We start from the raw sequence: 18,358 nt of genomic DNA, 5'->3' as shown, positions 1-18,358 counted from the left end.
CCTCGTGTCCTTTGAGTAGAGACAGCATATAGATGGGTCCTGTTTTTTGACACATTCTGCCAGACTATGTCTTTTGATTGGAGAGTTTAATCCATTAACATTCAGTGTTATTACTGCACGGGTAGTACTTTCTTCTACTATTTTGCCTTCTGGATTTTATATGTCATATCTAATTTTCCTTCTTTTTTTTTTTTTTTTTAGGCAGGGGATGTCGACTTTATTCACAGACCACATGTGCGACTCACAGAGCACAGCTCCAGAGCAGGCACCCGACCGGGGACAGAGAGCACCAGAGCCTGCCCCAGCCTACCTGGCCCCTCAGGCATAGCTCCTGCAGGCCCTGCATGGGCACTTGAGGGCTCAAAAATGACCTGGCCAGCAAGTTCCCCAGGTCCTGCCCAGCGCACTCCTCTCCTGGGCGACCCCAAGCCGGCACAGGGGCTGGGCAGGCCGCACACACGAACACCTCACACGGGGACCTTCTCCATCACGCTCTCGGCGACGTGGACCTCTTCCGCCTGGACAGTGACGGCTGCTGACTGCCCACACACGTGCTGGTGGTCCTTCCAGTCCTTGCGCTGGCAGAAGGTGGAGCAGTAGTTGACCTTGTGGCAGCCTGTGCACTCACTCAGGGCCTCCTGGCCGCAGTTGACGCAGGACTGCTCCTTCCTCTCAGCGTCAGCATGAGCCTTTGCGTGCGTCATGGCGGCTTCTCGGTAGGAGCTGGCCTGCTTGGCCTGTTCGAACAGGGTCTTCAGCTGCTGCGCCGTATTGAGCAAGGAGTTGACCATCTCTTCCAGGTAGAGCCAGCTCCGCTGTTCTGACATATCCGGTCCGTTGACCCCTGTGGGAGACACGGCTTTGGTGGGCGTGGAAGGTGGGAGTGCCAGGGCAGGGAGGGATGTCAGCACTATCTTGGGGTGAGCCGTGGGCAGTGCTGCTTCGGGGAACGGGGCCATGTGGCAGCTGTCCTGGTAGCCGGGGTAGTGGGGCTCGGGGTGGCCGACCCTGCACGGGGGCTGCACGCCTGCTTCCTGCACTGTGGCTCCAGCGAAGATGTCACCCTGTGCTGGACTCTCAGATATGACAGCGGTGGCCTCCACAGTGGACGCCCGGTCAAAGGTCAGCGCACCAGAGGTAGTGATCTGTCCTGAGGGGGTCACGGTGAAGGTGGTGGCAGCCGTGGCTGGAAGCAGCGTAATGTTTTTGGGAAAATCCTTCTTAGACGGAGTTGTGGGCATTTCGTTTTCCTTCTTGCGCCTCTTATAAGGTACGAAAAGCCGAACTGGGCCACTCAAGGTCATGTCATCGCAGAAGGTGGCACAGGTGCATGAGGCAGTGTGGGGGTTTAAGATCCCATCCTGGATGAGGCATTGCAGTGGCCTCCCTGCGTAGCGGATGCTTCTCTTCCAGTCTTTGCTGCTGGCTCTTCCGGCCATGGCTTCGAATTCAGTCGGGCTGTACCAGTTCTTGCCCTCCTTGATGCAGCGGCCCGGGCCACCGGAGCCGAGTCTGCTCTTGAACAGGGTGCCGCTGACGTTCCGGCACCGCACAGGGAGCTCGCTGTCGTACACCGAGGGGTCCCAGTTGTACTTGGTCCCACCTTTCTCTTGGCCAGGGGCTAGAGGAGTTGGAGGAGACTGAGGACCTGGAGAGAGAGGCGCAGTGGGCCCCTTCAGCCCGGTGGTCTCCACGATGCTCCCGTCCGTGTGGACAACAATCAGGGTGGCCTTCTCCGTGTTGAGGCTGTCCCCAATCTGAAGGGCTGTCCTGCCGGACAGAACGTGTCCTGAGATGGAGGCCGCGTTCGCCACGGACGTGGTGAAGACGTTGTCTGCAGAGGCGCCCACGTTGGCCACGGTCACTGTGGTCACCTCTGCGAAGGCGGCGGCGGCGGCGGCCTCGTCGGGGCCGGGCAAGGCCTCGGCGCCCATGTCCATGTGCCCAGGCTCGGCCGCCATCACCACCACGGCCGTCACGCGCCGCGTCTCGGGCTCCGCCTCCGAGTTGCCGTCCTCCTCTGAGTCCTCGTCCCTACTGAGCACCGGCTCCTCCGCCTCGTCTCCCGCCACTGCCACCACCACTGCCTCGGCCAGGCCCAGCTGCTTTGCCGCCGAGTCCGAATCCTGCCTAATTTTCCTTCTTTTTACCTTTACTCATAGTCTTCCTTTCTACACTCTTCTCCACACCTCTCTCTTCTGTCTTTGTATCTGTCACTAGTGTTCCCTTTAGTATTTCTTGCAGAGCTGGTCTCTTGGTCACAAATTCTCTCAGTGACTTTTTGTCTGAAAATGTTTTAATTTCTCCCTCATTTTTGAAGGACAATTTTGCTGGATATAGAATTCTTGGTTGGCAGTTTTTCTCTTTGAATAATTTAAATATATTATCCCACTGTCTTCTCGCCTCCATGGTTTCTGCTGAGAGATCTGCGCATAGTCTTATTGGGCTTCCCTTGTATGTGATGGATTGCTTTTCTCTTGCTGCTTTCAAGATCCTCTCTTTCTCTTTGACCTCTGACATTCTGACTACTAAGTGTCTTGGAGAACGTCTATTTGGATCTATTCTCTTTGGGGTACACTGCACTTCTTGAATCTGTAATTTTAAGTCTTTCATAAGAGTTGGGAAATTTTCAGTGATAATTTCCTCCATTAGTTTTTCTCCTCCTTTTCCCTTCTCTTCTCCTTCTGGGACACCCACAACACGTATATTCATGCGCTTCATATTGTCTTTCAATTCCCTGAGTCCCTGCTCATATTTTTCCATTTTTTTTCCTATAGTTTCTGTTTCTTGTTGAATTTCAGATGTTCCGCCCTCCAGTTTTGAAATCCTATGTTCTGTCTCTCGAAATCTACCCTTGTAGGTTTCCATTGTTTTTTTTCATCTCTTCTACTGTGTCTTTCATTCCCATAAGTTCTGTGATTTGTTTTTTCAGACTTTCAGTTTCTTCTTTTTGTTCTTTTCTTGCCTTCTTTATATCCTCCCTCAATTCATTGATTTGGTTTTTGATGAGGCTTTCCATGTCTGTTCGTATATTCTGAATTAAATGTTTCAGCTCCTGTATGTCATTTGAATTGTTGGTTTGTTCCTTTGACTGGGCCATATCTTCAATTTTCCTAGTGTGATTTATTATTTTTTGCTGGTGTCTAGGCATTTAATTACCTTAATTAGTTTATTCTGGAGATTGCTTTCACTTCTTTTATCTAGGGTTTTCTTGCTGGATGAATTTGTTTTCTATCTGTTCTTTGACATTCCGTTCAGCTTTATCTGGACCTTTAGCTTAAGTTTTATTTAACAGAGGAGAATTTTTCAGTTTTTGTTTTCTTGTTTCTTGCCCTGCTTGTGTGGTGCCTTCCCCGCCGCCCCCCCCCCCCCACTCAGGAGGGTCTACTTAGATATTATAGACCCCAACCAGATTTTCCCAGACCAAACCGGCCTCCTATCAGGAGGAAAGAGTCGCCTGCGTCAGTTTTCCCTGAGGGTGAGACCCAGCAGGTTGAAAGACTTTCCTGTGAAGTCTCTGGACTCTGTTTTTCTTATCCTGCCCTGTGTGTGGCGCTTGTCTGACTGCAGGTCCCACCAGCATAAGATGATATGGTACCTTTAACTTTGGCAGACTCTCCCTACTGGGGGCGTGGTGAAGACAGAGGAGAGGTTGTAGGCTGGTTTTAATGGCTTCAAATTACCAAGCCCTGGTGTCTGAATTCCTTGATGGAGGGATTCCACCTGAGTTGGGCTTGACCTCTCCCCTGGGAAAGGCACAGGCTCCAGACAAGCCCCCAAAAGAGCTCACTTCTGCCTATGCCTGGGGCAGTTACAGCCTGAAAAGTCCTGCCACTGTATCCAGAGGCAGTCAAGCCTTTGTAGATACACAGCCACAAAAGCCTCTGTTTCCTTCTTTTTTTCCCCCCTTTTTCCATCAGTCCTGCCCCCTTGGCACCGGGGCAAAAATGAACAACCTCTGCTTTGATCAAGTTCACCTAAGCTGGGGGCCTATTTTTAGTAGTCAGAATTTGTTAATTAGTTCCACAATTGGCGTTTGATTGTGCCCAGTCCCTGCTGCTGGTGAAGTCCTTTCCTTTCCCCTCTGGGAAGCGGCCTGTGGGGGAGGGGTGCTGGCCACCACAGCTGTGGGAACTCACGGTTCGGGGGGCTGCTCACAGCCAGTCCAGCTGGTCCAGACTGGGGTACGCTGTGTGTCTGGTCACTGACGTGGCCCCAGGAGCTGTTCTGTACTGTTTCTGGTTATTTAGTAGTTTTTCTGGAGGATGAACTAAAACGCGCACGTTGTTAAGCTGCCATCTTGACCCGGAAGTCTCCCTCAATTAGATTTTTAAATTATTTTTTATTGATACATATTATATATTCACATACCATGTAATCATCCAAAGTGTACAATCAATGGATCTCAATATCATCATATAGCTGTGCATTTATCATCACAATTGACTTTTTTGTGAAAAATAACATACCTACAAAAAAAGCAATAAATTTCAAAGCACATTGCAGCAATTAGTTGTAGAACAGATTTCAGAGTTTGGTATGGATTGCAATTCCACAATTTTAGGTTTTACTTTTAGCTGCTCTAAGATACTGGAGACTAAAAGGAATATCAGTATAATGATTCAGCAATCATATTCATTTGTTAAACCCTACCTTCTCTGTATAACTCTGCCATCACCTTTGAGCTTTCTCCCACTCCTTAGGGGTATTTGGGCCATGTCTATTCTAACTTTTACATGTTGGAAGGGGCTATCGATAATATGGGATAGGGGGATGGAACTAGTTGATATTCTGGAAAGGCTGGCCCCTCTGCATTTTAGAACTTATGTGATCCAAGGACCCATCTGGAGGTTGAAGGTTTCTGGAAAGTTCCCCTAGTGCATGGAGCTTTGAAGAATCTTACATAATGCCTTCGGTGCCCTTGAGGATTGGCTGGAATGGTTTTGGTTGGGGTTTGGCAAGTTATGATAGGGAGCAGTGTCTCACTGAAACTTGCATAAGAGTGAACTCCAGAGAAGCCTCTTGACTCTATTTGAACTCTTTCAGCCACTGAAACCTTATTTGTTATAATACTTTCCCCACTGTTGGTCAGGATGGCATTGTTGATCCCGTGGTGCCAGGGCCAGGCTCATCCCTGGGAGTCATCCCTGGTGAAAGTCACCAGGGAGACTTTCACCCCTGGATGTCATGTCTACTTTAACAAATTTTAGGTTTGAAATTCAGTGGCACTAATTACAATTACAATGTTGTGCTAACATCACCACCGTCCATTTCCAAAACTTTTTCATCATTCCAAGCAGAAACTCTGTACCCACTAAGTAATAATTCCCAATTCCTCCTATTCCTAGTCCCCGATAACTTCTATTTTTGCTTCTCTATGAATCTGCTTTTCATGCAAGTGGAATTACACAATACCTGTACTCTTGCATCTGGTGTATTCACTTAGCATGATGTTTTCAGGGTTCATCCATGTTGTAGTATGTGTCAGAATTTCACTCCTTTTTATGACTGAATAATATTCCATTGTGTATAAATACCACACTTTGTTTATCTATTAATTTGTTGATGGAGACACTTGAGTTGTTTCTCTCTCTTGGCTATTGTGAATAATACTGCTACATATACACATGTTGACAGTTGATACTGGTTATAGAGAATTTTGAATCAGGACAGATAGAGAGAAATAGCTGCAAATTTATAATAAAATTTAGTTTCTGAAAAGATGGTATTTCCAATAAGTGGAGAAAAGGTGAGTTATCAAATAAATTATTTTGGAGCAATGAACTAACCATCTGGAATTTAAAATCTTCACTATACAAAAATAAGTTCTAGCTGGAGCTGAAATTTAAGAATAAAAAAAGAAAAGGAGAATTTTTATATGGTCCTCATAAGGGGAAGTCCTTTCAAGCACAGTATAAAATCCGAAAGTCGTTAAATGGATCGATCATTTTTTTTTGTATGCTGTATGGGGGGGTGGGGTCACATTTCATTCTTTTTGCATGTGACATCCTGCTATTGCACCATTTCTTGAATATTTTTTTGTCTGTTTGTTTTTGTTGGTTTCTTTATTTATTTGGGAAGTGCATGGGCTGGGAATCGTATCCGGGTCTCCCGCATAGCAGGCGAGAATTCTACCATTGAACTACCCTCACACCCCCTGGATTGATACATTTTATTACCTAAAAATTAAGATTTCCTGTCTAGAAAAAAATACAAAAGTGAAAACTTTATTCAACACTTCTGGGAAGAAGACTGCGTAGGATAGGCTGGTTTTCACTACAGGAGAGGTGACAGAAAAAAATGACTGGAACTGCAGTCCCGGGGTGGAGGTGGGGGGGTGAGTAATGGGGGAGGGTCTTCAGCATTTCGTGGGGAGAACCTGGTTGTTCAGCCAGACGCCACCAGGGGCAGGCAAGGGCGCATGGAGAAGTTGGATCCAACTTCAGACCGTCCATCCGCTCCATCCAGCAGTTAGCGGGGGAGACCGCCCAGCACGACCCGCAGCGGACAGCACCCATGGGGAGCCCAGAGGCAAGCCTGGCTGCCCATCATGAAAAGCCACGCCCTATGGGCCCTGGGACGGGTTGCTATAGTCACCATGTCGGGCGCTTAGGGCAGCGGTTCTGCCAAGTGCCAGGTGTTGTGATCAGCTGCCCCGTCCCACACATTGGGACCGGCTGTCCCACCACCACAGGCCGGGAGGGGCCCTTCCGCCCTGGACATCCTGTTGCTCCACCAACCTCCGTGGCCAGGGAGAGGCGGACCTGAAGGGAGGAGGTGGCTCAAGACCACCACCTACTGGGAAGAAGTGGTAAATGCAGTCTGGCAAACTTTTTTTTTTTTTTTTTAATTTTAATTTCTACTTTTTTCTCTTTCTCTTCTGTAGGAACCAGTTTGATTTCATTCTCATTCTATCTTGGGGTGTCTCCTTCTGGCTTCGGAGACTACTATTGCTGAGGTGTTTTTCCTTTTCCTTTTTGGGTGCATGGGCTGGGAATTGAGTCCAGGTTTCCTTCGTGGTAGGCAGGCCGTCTGCCAGTGAACTACCTGTGCACCCCTGCCTAACTTTTAATAGACCCTCAAGTAAGATTGCACCCCCTGCATGAGATACAGGCCTTGGTTCGGTGGGGGAATTACTGACTAACCAAGTGCAAGGGGGGATATTCAACATAAACCCAACTAAATACAAAACTTTAGACGAGTGCAGGAAACCAACTTGCAAAACAACTTTATTAAGATAATCAAATGCCCCGAACACAACAGAAGATCACAAAGCATGTGAAGTTACGCAGGCAGAAATGGACCAGCTAAATGACCAAATCAAAATACCAGAGGGTCACAGAATATGAAACAACTACTCAAGGATATTTATAAAGAAATAAAAAGACATCAAGAAGACACTAGAATAGCATAAAGAAGCATTCAAAAGATTAAACAGAAAAATAGCAGATCTCAGAGATGAAAGATAGAGTAGACAAAATTAGAAATATGCTAGAGATACACAATAGCAGATTTGAAGAAGCTGACGGCAGAATAAGTGAGCTAGAAGACAGAACAATTGAACTACAGCACGCAAAAGAATAAATGGCAAGAAAGATGGAAAAATGCAACTGGAACTTAGGGAAATGATGGGCAACAAGATGTGCACAAATATAAGACTCATCGGTGTCCCAGGAGGAGAAGAGAATGGCAAAGGCTGGGAAAGTTAGTTGAAGATATAATAGAGGGAAATCTTCCCAACCCTTATAAAAGACATAAATATGCAAATTAAAGAGATCCGACAAACCTCAAACAGACTAAATCCAAATAAACCCACTCCAAGACACATAGTAATTAAACTGTCAAATGTTGAAGACAAGCAGAAAGTCCAGAAAGCGGCATGAGAAGAGCAATCTATTACATACAAAGGGAAACACGTAAGACTGAGTTCAGACTACTCAACGAGCATCATGGAGGCAAGAAGGCAGTGGTATGATATGTTTAAGTTCTGAATGAGAAAGAATTCTAGTCAAGAATTTTCTATATCCAGCCAAGTTGTCCTTCAAAATTGATGGAGAGATTAAAATCTTCAAAGTCAAAGACTTGCAAGAAATAGCCAACAAGAGACCTGCCTTACAAGAAATACTAAAGGGAGTCCTTTAGTATTTCTTTAGTCAGCTGAAGAGAAAAGCAGGAGAGGGAGGTTTGGAGGAAGGCACAGAATTAAGGAGTACCAGTAAGGGGAATTTAAAGGACAAAAAGAGAGACAGGAAAAAGAATGTGTAGATCTGACAAAAACTAAAGGATGAGATGGTAGGTTCAAGAACGACTTTTGCAGTACTAACTTTGAATGCTAATGGACCAAACCCACCAATGAAAATACAGATGGCATAAGAGATTTAAAAATATAATCTATTTTTTGTCTATATGTTGCTTACAAGAGATGCATCTTAGACCCAAGGACACAAATCGATTGAAAGAGGAAGGATGGAAAAAGATGTTCCATCCAAACTGTAACCAAAAGAAAGCAGGAATGGCTATACTAATATCAGATAAAATAGACTTTAAATATAAAGACATAGTAAGAGAAAAAGGGCACTCTATATTAATAAAAGGGACAATTCACCAAGAAGAAATAGTAATCATAAATGTTTATGCTTCCAATCAGGGAACTCCAAAGTACATGAGGCAAACATTGGCAAAGCTGAAGGTAGCTATAGATGTTTCAACAATAATAGTGGGAGATTTCAATACACCACTCTCCTCTATAGATAGAACAACCAGACAGAAGTTCAGCAAGGAAATAGAGAACTTAATCCAATAAATGAATTAAACCTAATAGACATATATAGATCATTACATCCCAAAACACCAGGATATACATTTTTCTCTAGCTAGTGCTCATGGGACATTCTCCAAGATAGGTCATAGGCTGGGGACAGAAAACAGGTCTTTATAAATTTAAAAAGATTGAAATAATGCAAAGCACTTTCTCTGACCACGACGGAATGAAGCTGGAAATTAATAATCACCAAAGAAAAAGAACTTGCCCACTATATGGAGATTAAACAACACACTCTTAAATAATCAGTGGGTTGAAGAAATTGCTAGAGAAATTGGTAAATATCTGGAGATGAATGAAAATGAAAATACATTGTATCAGAACTTATGGGATGTGGCAAAGGCAGTGCTGAAAATTTATTGCCCTAAATGTCTAATTAAAAAATGAGAATAAGTAAAATTTGAGGACTTAATTGCTCACCTGGAAAATTTAGAGAAAGAATAACAAACCAATCCCAAAGCAAATAGACAATGAGAAATAACAAGTATTAAAGCAGAAATAAATGAACTGGAGAACAAGAAACAGTAGAAAGAATAAACAAAACCCAAAGTTCGTTCTTGGAGAAAATCAGTAAAATCAATGGACCCCTACCTAGGCGGACAAAGAAAAAAAGAGAGAGGATACTGTGCTGGTTTGAAAAGATTTATGTACCCTAAAAAGGCCAGGTTTTAATCCTAATCAATCTTGTGGGGGCAACCGTTTCTCTTAATCCCTATTCAATAATGTAGGTTGGCAACTTGATTAGGTAATCTCCATGGAGATGTGACTCACCCAATTGTGGACATTAACTTTCTTTTATAAAAATATTTTTATTGATAAATCTTAACATAAAAGCATTCCATACATGTTGTACAATCAATGGCTCACAATATCATCACATAGTTGTACATTCATCACCATGATAATTTTTTAGAACATTTGCATCATTCCAGAAAAAATAAATAAAGCAGAGAAAAGAAAAAACTCATGCATACCACGCCCCTTGCCCCTAACTCTCATTAACCACAAGTATTTCCATCTACCCAATTTATTTTAACCCTATTATTTATTTTTTATCCATATTTTTAATGCATCTGTCCATGTCTTAGATAAAAAGAACATCAGACATAAGGTTTTCACAATCGCACAGTCATATTGTAAAAGCCATATCAATATACAATCATCTTCAAGAAACAAAGCTACTGGAACAGAGCCAGGAGGATAATTTTCTTTGCTTACATCCAATCAACATTATTTCAAAGTTTTATCCATTAAATATTTTCATCTATTTGATAAATATTTATTCTTTTGGGGGGAGAAATAGATATATTTGATCTCCCTTTGTTCAACAACAATAATAGTAATGATAGTTGGAGAAGTTTTTAAAATTTAATCTATATATATATTTTAAAGTATTTTATTGTATAATATAACATATATACAAAGCAAAGAAAGAAAAAAGTAATAGTTTACAAAGCACTCTTCAACAAGTAGTTGCAGGACAGATCCCAGTGTTTGTCATGGGCTGCCATACGATCCTCTCAGATTTTCCCTTCTAGCTGCTCCAGAATATAGAAGGTTAGAAGGAATAAATATTTTTTTTTATCATCACGATCGACTTTTTTCTCTTTTTTTTTTTGTGAAAAATAACATATATACAAAAAAGCAATAAATATCAAAGCACAGCACCACAATTAGTTGTAGAACATATTTCAGAGTTTGGCATGGGTTACAATTCCACACCAATTGTGGTTATTAACTTTTGAATAGAGGGAGATGGGACTCCACCCATTCCAGGTGGGTCTTGATTGCTTTCCTGGAATCCGTTAAAAGAGAAAGCATTTTGGAGAAAGTTTGAGAATGACGAAAGCAGTAGAGACATGAGAACTACAGCGTCCACCAGGCAGTGACCTTTGGAAATGAAGGAGAACACCCCTCAGGGAGCTTCATGAAGCAAGAGGCCTGGAGAGGAAGCTAGGAGATGTTGCTATGTTTATTATGCGTCTTTCCAGTTGAGAGAGAAACCCTGAACGTCATCGGCCTTCTTGAACCAAGGTATCTGTCCCTGGATGCCTTAAATTGGACATTTCTATAGCCTTGCTTTAAGGGAAATTTTTCTCAGCCCTAGAACTATAAACTAGCAACTTATTAAATTCCCCTTTTTAAAAGCCATTCCATTTCTGGTATATGGCATTCTGGCAGCTAGAAACTAGAACAGATGTATATAAAGTCAGAAATGAGAGGAGGGTAGTTTCCATGAATCCTGAAGAAATAAAAAGAATCATAAGAGAATACTATGAATGATCATACACAAAAAACTAGGCAAACTAGGTGAAATGGACAAATTTCTATACTACCTACACTGTTTCCAACAGAAATAGAAGATGTCAACAAACTAATTACAAGTAAAGAGAATCAGTCATCAAAAAACTTCTCACAAAGAAAAGCCCAGGCCAGATGGCTGCACAGGGGAATTTTAACAAACGTTCCAAAAAGAACTAACCTCGCTCTTGCTCAAACTCTTCCAAAAACCGAGGAAGAAAGAATACTACCTAATTCATTTTATGAAGCTAACATCACTTTAATACCCAAACTGAATAAACAAGCTACAAGAAAGGAAAACCACAAACTAATCTCCTTAATGGACATAGATATAAAAATTCTCAACAAAATATTAGCAAATCAAATCCAATGACACATTAAAAGAATTATGCATCATGACCAACTAAGGATTATACTAGGAATGCAAGTGTGGTTCAACTGAGAAATCAATCAACGTAATACAGCACACTAACAAATTGAAAAGGAAAAATCACATGATCATATTGAATGATGTTGAAAAACATTTGACAAAATTCAGCATCCTTTTCTGGTCAAAATGCTTCAGAAAGTAGGCTTTGAAGGAAACTGTCTCAATATCATAAAAGGCATATATGAAAAGCCCATAGCCAACAACATACTTAATGGTGAGAGATTGAAAGCATTTCCCCTAAGATAAAGAACGAAAGAAGAATGCCTTTGTCACCACTATTATTCAATATTGTACTAGAGGTCCTAAGTAGAGCAATAAGGCAGGAAAAAGAAATAAAAGGCATCCAAAAAAGAAAGGAAGGAGGAAAACTTTTCATTATTTGTAGATGACATGATCTCATACTTAGGAAACGCTTAGAAATCTACAACAAAGCTACTTGAGCTAATAAATTCAGCAAAGTGAAGGACAAGATTAAATGTATAAAAAACAGTAATGTTTCTATACTCAGGTAATGGCCTAATTGAAGAGACAATTAAGGAAAACATTCCATTCAAAACAGTAACTAAAAGAATCAAATTTTTAGGAATAAGCTTAACCAGAGATGTCAAGGACTTGTACACAGAAAACTACAAAACATTGCTAAAAGAAATCAAAGAAAACCTAAACAGATGGAAAAGACATTCCATGCTCATGGATAGGAAGGTTGAATGTGGTTAAGGTATCAATTCTAGGGCGGGCGGGGCGCTGGAGCCATAGAGGAGGCTGTGGACGGGGCCAGCGGCAGGAGAGCCACTACCAGCTGCTGTCGGGGCTGCAGAACCTGGTCAGGGAGCTGTCCAGCCCCTTCTAGCAGCGCCTGCCCTACACCTCGCGCAGCGACCTGGCCTTGGCGCTGCTTGCCGGCACCATATTGGAGATTGTTCAGGGGCTGCTGGAGATTCAGCACCTCACCAAGAAAAAACTGTACAACCAGCACCTGTGGCTGCAGAATGAGCACCGAGTCTTGCTTTGTAGTTAATGGCACGGTCTCCTCTTAGCGAGAAGTCCAGAACCCCCGCCCCTGTCAGGTAGCTTGGAGTTCTGTGTTGGGTCAGCTCACTGGGCAGGTTCCAGAGGTGACCATTGATCGCCTGGTAGAGGATGGACCTGTCGACAGTTGTCCAGCTCCTTTTGGGATCCACGCTGGCTGCTCATTGTATTCTCTCCTACTGCTCCCTGCGATACTTGCCGGGACCTGAGGGGCTTCCCAACTGAGCTACTTGCTCAGCCAAGGTCCCTGAGCCCTGGCCCCTTCTAAGCATCCCCGATTGGCAGCCCGGGACCCTTTCCTGTGAGGAATGCAAGACAGCTACCCTGCTCCATCAAGTTTCTCACCTTTGGTATTTTCTTTTTCCCCAATCCTAATGATAAAAACGTTCAGAAATGAAAACACTTAAAAAAGAATAATATAACAACTACTCATATGCTCTCCACCTAGATTTAATAATGAACACTTTGCCATATTTCTTTATATCCCCAAGCACAGGACATACATAGCACTTTACCAAGTATCTTCAGCCTTCCCCTAGACCAGGGTTTTCCACCTGAACACTGCTGATATTTGTGGCTGGCTAAGTCTTTGTGATGGGATGCTGTCCTGTGCATTACAGCAGCATCCCTAGTCTCTACTAGCCAGATGGTAGTGGCACCCAGCAGATGTGACAACTGAAAATGCTTCCAAACAACCCGAGGGGGCACCACTGCTCTAGAACAAGAGCTCTCTCCTGTGCCACCACAGCATGTCACCTCCTGAGAAGTTGATCATTCCAGGTGCCTTCCACTGGTTCCCTCACTTGTCTCAAATGGTTGTTTTAAAAGCAGGTGGGCCGGTGTCTGCTCATGCATCATGGCTGGTTGCTTTGGTCTCTTTTTCTAGAACAGTCCCCCAACAATGTTTGTGGCATCGCCCCTTTGAGAAGTCCAGGGCATTTCCCTTGCTGATCTGTTGGATTTCTTTTTTGCAGTGTCATTTCACCTGTTTCCCCACCCTTTTCTTCATTTCCTGTAAATTGGAGGGTGGGTCTAGAGGTCTGAATAGAGGTAAGTAAACATGTGTGGCAAAAATGTCTCCTAGTGATGCACTGACCCAGGATAAGTGCCGTCCATCTGCCTGGAATCAATGTGGTTCCATCAGAAATGGGTGTTGGGTGTTGTCAAATCCTTTTTCTGTAGCTATTGAGATGATTGAGTAGGTTCTTTGTTAATATGGTTAATTACATGGATTGGCTTTTGAATTCCTGGAATAAATTGCACTCCTGGTATTTAAAAAAAAAAAAGATATAAAGTCTACCTAAATTGATCTACAGATTCAATGCAATATCAATCAAAATTCCAATAACCTACTTTGAATACTTAGAAAAGCTAGTTATCCTATTTATTTGGAAGGGAAAGAGCTCTTGAATAACTAAAGATATCCTTAAAAAGGGGAGCAAAGTGGGAGGAATAACGCTTCCTGACTTTAAAGCTTTCTGTAAAGCCACAGTAGTCAAAACAGTACCATGGAATTGATCTTTGACAAGACCCTCAAATCCACTGAACTGTGACAGAATAGTCTTTTCAACAAATGGGCATGGGAGAGCTGGACATCAATAACCAAAAGAATGAAAGAGGACCCCTACCTTACACCCTAAACAAACATTCATTATAAATGGATTAAAGACCTAAATGTAAAAGCGAATACCATAAAACTCCTAGAAGAAAATATAAAGAAACATCTTCAAGACCTAGTAATAGGAGGTAGCTTCTTAAACTTTATACCCAAAGGACAAGCAATGAAAGAAAAAAAATTGATAAATGGGAAATCCTTAAAATAAAAAACTGTGCCTCAAAAGACTTTGTCAAAAAGGTAAAGAGACAGCCAACTCAATGGGAGGAAATATTTGGAAACCACATATCAGATAAAGGTTTGATTTTCTGTATACATAAAGAAAGTATACACTTCAACAACAAAAGAACAAAGAACCCAATTATAAAATGGGCAAGGGATATGACATTTTTCTAAAGAGCAAATACACATGAAGAGATACTTATCATCATTTGCTTTAAGGGAAATGCAAATCAAGATGACAATGAGATATCACCTCACACCTATAAGAATGGCTGCTAGTATACAAACAGAAAACTACAAATGTTGGAGAGGATGTGGAGAAATTGGAACACCTATGCATTGCTGGTGGGAATGTATAATGGTACAGCCACTGTGGAAGACAGTCTAGCAGTTCCTCAGAAAACTAAATATTGAGTTGCCCTATGACCTGGCAATACCAATACTCGGTATATACCCAGAAGAGATGAAGCAGTGACACAAACGACATTTGCACATCAATGTTCATAGCAGCACTTTTCACAATTGCCAAAAGATGGAAACAATCCAAGTACTCATCAACAGAAGAGTGGATTAACAAAATGTGGCACACACATACCATGGGATATTATGCAGCAGTAAGACGAAATGGTGTCCCAAAGCACGTGACAACATGGATGAACCTTAAGACCGTAATAATGAGTAAAATAAGTCAGACATCTTGTACAAGGAGTCAATAATAGAGGGGCATAAGGAGAAAACTAATATTGCATATTATGGCCTATAGTTAACAGGAAGACAGCAACAGTACCACAGTAATACCAAATAATTGGTGGAGGGGGGTGGAGGAAGAAGAGATTAGGGGAGGTTTAATTTGATATTTGGTAAGACAGTGATTACGATTCTTTGTCTCTTTGGACCAAAGGAAAAGGAGAGTGCTACTGATTGTACAACCAAGGGAGGACACTATAAGACATGTTTGTTTATTTTGGACCTTACCCATGATGCCCAATGGATGGAGGGGGTCAAAGGGTACAATGACTGAGAAGCTGAAAGGTGAATTATTATGTATATATGTAATATATATTCTTCACATAGGTATTATATATATAATATATATTCTTCACATATATATTATATATATGTAATATATATTCTTCATATATACATATGAAGAAATACTTTGTGCTACAGCAAGGAATGATGTTGTGAGGCATGCAACGAACTGAATGAACCTTGGGGACAATGTGTTGTACAAAATAAGACAGAGACAAAAGAACAAATATGTATGGTCTCATTCAGAAAATACTTATAAGAAAATTGGAGCCTAGATTGCTTTTAAAGCAGCCATACTTAGTCTGAAGTTGTAAGTGTATTTCTATATTCTGAGACACAAAGCTATATGTCTATAAGCTGATATTTCCCTGGAACTTTGAGTAACTCTGTGACGCCTAAGACCCAGAAATGGGTTGCTGCAGCCCTGAAAATTAACATAGCTATATATAATAACAGTTAAAGTAACCAAAAAAAGAGATCAGGCCTCAATTAGAGCTTAAAAAGAAGCCAATGTGGCACGGTCTAAGGTCAGTTAGAATAAAGGGTGAAAGACAATAGTGTATGTACTCTAGAGCTTCATCTACTGTATGACACCAAAGGCAGAGAGCTTTATTATGTCTAGAACCTAAATTTTCTGTAACGCACAATCTAAATCAACTTGACTGGGTAACTTATTTAAACAACCCAAACATGGAGACCAGAATGGGAAAAAAGCCTTGTAGCTCTGTATAACTTAATATAATAGGGCTACATCTCAGACTAAGGTGGGCTGATAATTAAAAAGTATTGGTAGTCAAAGAGAGTGGGAAATATATATATATATATATATATATATATATATATATATATATATATGGAACTATTAAAATTTCTCATCTGGGAAACCCCAGGTAGCTCTCAGCCATTGGAAACTCTCAAGAAAATAGGTTAAGCCCTAGATTTTGAGGCTTGCCCATATGACACTTATTTCTGTAGGTGAAAAGCTAAGACTACCCATAAGAAGGCCTAAGAGTTACTTCCAGGAAGTCTTTTTGTTGCTCAGATGTGGCTTTTCTGTCTCTAAGCCCAACTCTGCAGGGAAAATCATTACCCTTCCTTCTACATGGGAGTTGATATTCAGGGGTGAAAATCTCCCTGACAACGTGGGGTATGGGTCCCAGGGATGAGTCTGGCTTTGGCACCATGGGATCGACAACATCTTCTGCACCAAAAGGGAAAAAATAAGAGTAATAAAATAAAGCATCTGTAGCCAAGAGATCAAATGGAGTCAAGAGGCTATTCTGGAACTACTCTTATGCATGCTTCAGTTACATAGTGCTAATTGCCATGGTTTGCGAAACCAACCAACATGACTTCTGTTGACTCTTAAGAGCACCTGGGGCTTGAACTGAGACCCTATAAAGGTTTCATTGCATAAGGTTTGCCTTCCTGGAACCTATAATTCCCAAAGGATTCCTAGATCAGATAAATCCTTAAACCCAGAGGTACCAGCCTCGTCCAGATTATCAATTAATTACATTCCCCTCTCCTTTAGTGTTAACACCCCTTCTCAACATGAAAAAGTCAGGAGGGACATTACCCAAAGATCTCCACAGCATGAGAGAAGGATTAAAGGAAAAGGAGGATGTATAACAGAGAAAATGAGAATTAACAAACCGGTATGGCTGCTGAATCACAATTTTAATATTCCTTCTAGCCTCCAGTGTTTTGGAGCAGCTAGAAGGAAAAATCTGAGGTGGTGGAATGGTGCCACATGACGAACTGTGGGATCTGTTCTGTTCTGTTGAAGTGTGCTTTGAAAACTATTGCTTTTTTCTTTCTTTGCTTTATATATACGTTCTGTTTCACAAGAAAAGATGTGTAAAAACAAACCAGACAAAAAAAACCCTGACTCTACAGGCTGGGCTGTGGGCCTGTGCACAGTCAGCTGCTCCATTCACCGATGCTCTCATTTTCCTTCTGGGCACTTGGTGCGATTGCGTGGTTCCCACACCTTGGGTTGGGGCATGACTGTGTTACCTGCTGGGGGAAGCTGCACGTCAATCACCATATTCGCTTTCCACGGCCGTGTCCAGCAGCGTTTTAAGTGGCAGCTGCTTCATCAGCTTGGCTCTGGGGTGAGGATGATAGAATGTGGGGAAAGCCCACGACTGACATGGGGTGACAGGAAAAAACCTTTGTCATTTGAGGTCCCTGCGAGTTGGGGGTGGAGTGGGTGTGTCGCTGAAGCGAACCTAGACTGTTCTAATTTCCCAAGCATTGTTCCTGGGACTATATCAATATAGAACGTCTGCCTTTCACCCAGAAATTCTACTTTAAGGAATGTATGGAAAAGATGTCTTTATATATGTGCAAAGAGGCACGTCTGAGGACAATCGTTGGCTTGTAACAGCAAAAGACAGGAAACAGCCTTCACATCCGTCAGTAGGGGATGGGGATAAGATGCTGTAGAGCATACATAGAATGAGGTACTCTGCAGCCAGAAGAATGAAATAGACGTATGTGCATCGATGGGGTTTAACCCCAAGATTAGGCTGGATTAAAACATTGCCATACCCAGTATCTGAAAAGATTAAGATACTTAATCTTTATCCCACCCATATAAATAAAAAGTTAAAAATAAATCATAAAAGAAATGTTAAAAGCTCATTTAAAAGATTTTTATGAAAATAGAACATATCTAGGGCGGTGCAACGGTGGCCCAGTGGCAGGATTCTCGCCTGCCATGCCAGAGACCCGGGTTCGATTCCTGGAGCCTGCCCATGCAAAAGAAAAAAAAAAGAACATATCTAAAAAGGAACTCAATTAAATGGGTAAAAGCAGTTGTTTCTGGGGAAGTGGGAGGGCTTGGGGTGGAAGGGAGATGCACTTTTCACAGCATACTATTTTGAACTACTTGCATTTAGAA

At 42.3% G+C, this 18,358-nt stretch overlaps 1 pseudogene; it reads right to left on the bottom strand.

Moving 5' to 3' along the window:
• Nucleotides 1–365: 365 nt before the first annotated feature.
• On the bottom strand, nt 366–1,976 carry LOC143662979 (deformed epidermal autoregulatory factor 1 homolog pseudogene; annotated as a pseudogene).
• Between the last annotated feature and the right edge of the window lie 16,382 nt (nt 1,977–18,358).

This window comes from Tamandua tetradactyla, chromosome 2 (genome assembly GCF_023851605.1).
Source record: "Tamandua tetradactyla isolate mTamTet1 chromosome 2, mTamTet1.pri, whole genome shotgun sequence".
Classification (NCBI taxonomy): Eukaryota; Metazoa; Chordata; class Mammalia; order Pilosa; family Myrmecophagidae; genus Tamandua; species Tamandua tetradactyla.
The sequence above is the reverse complement of the archived record's forward strand: the minus strand, read 5'-3'. Positions and strand labels throughout refer to the sequence as shown.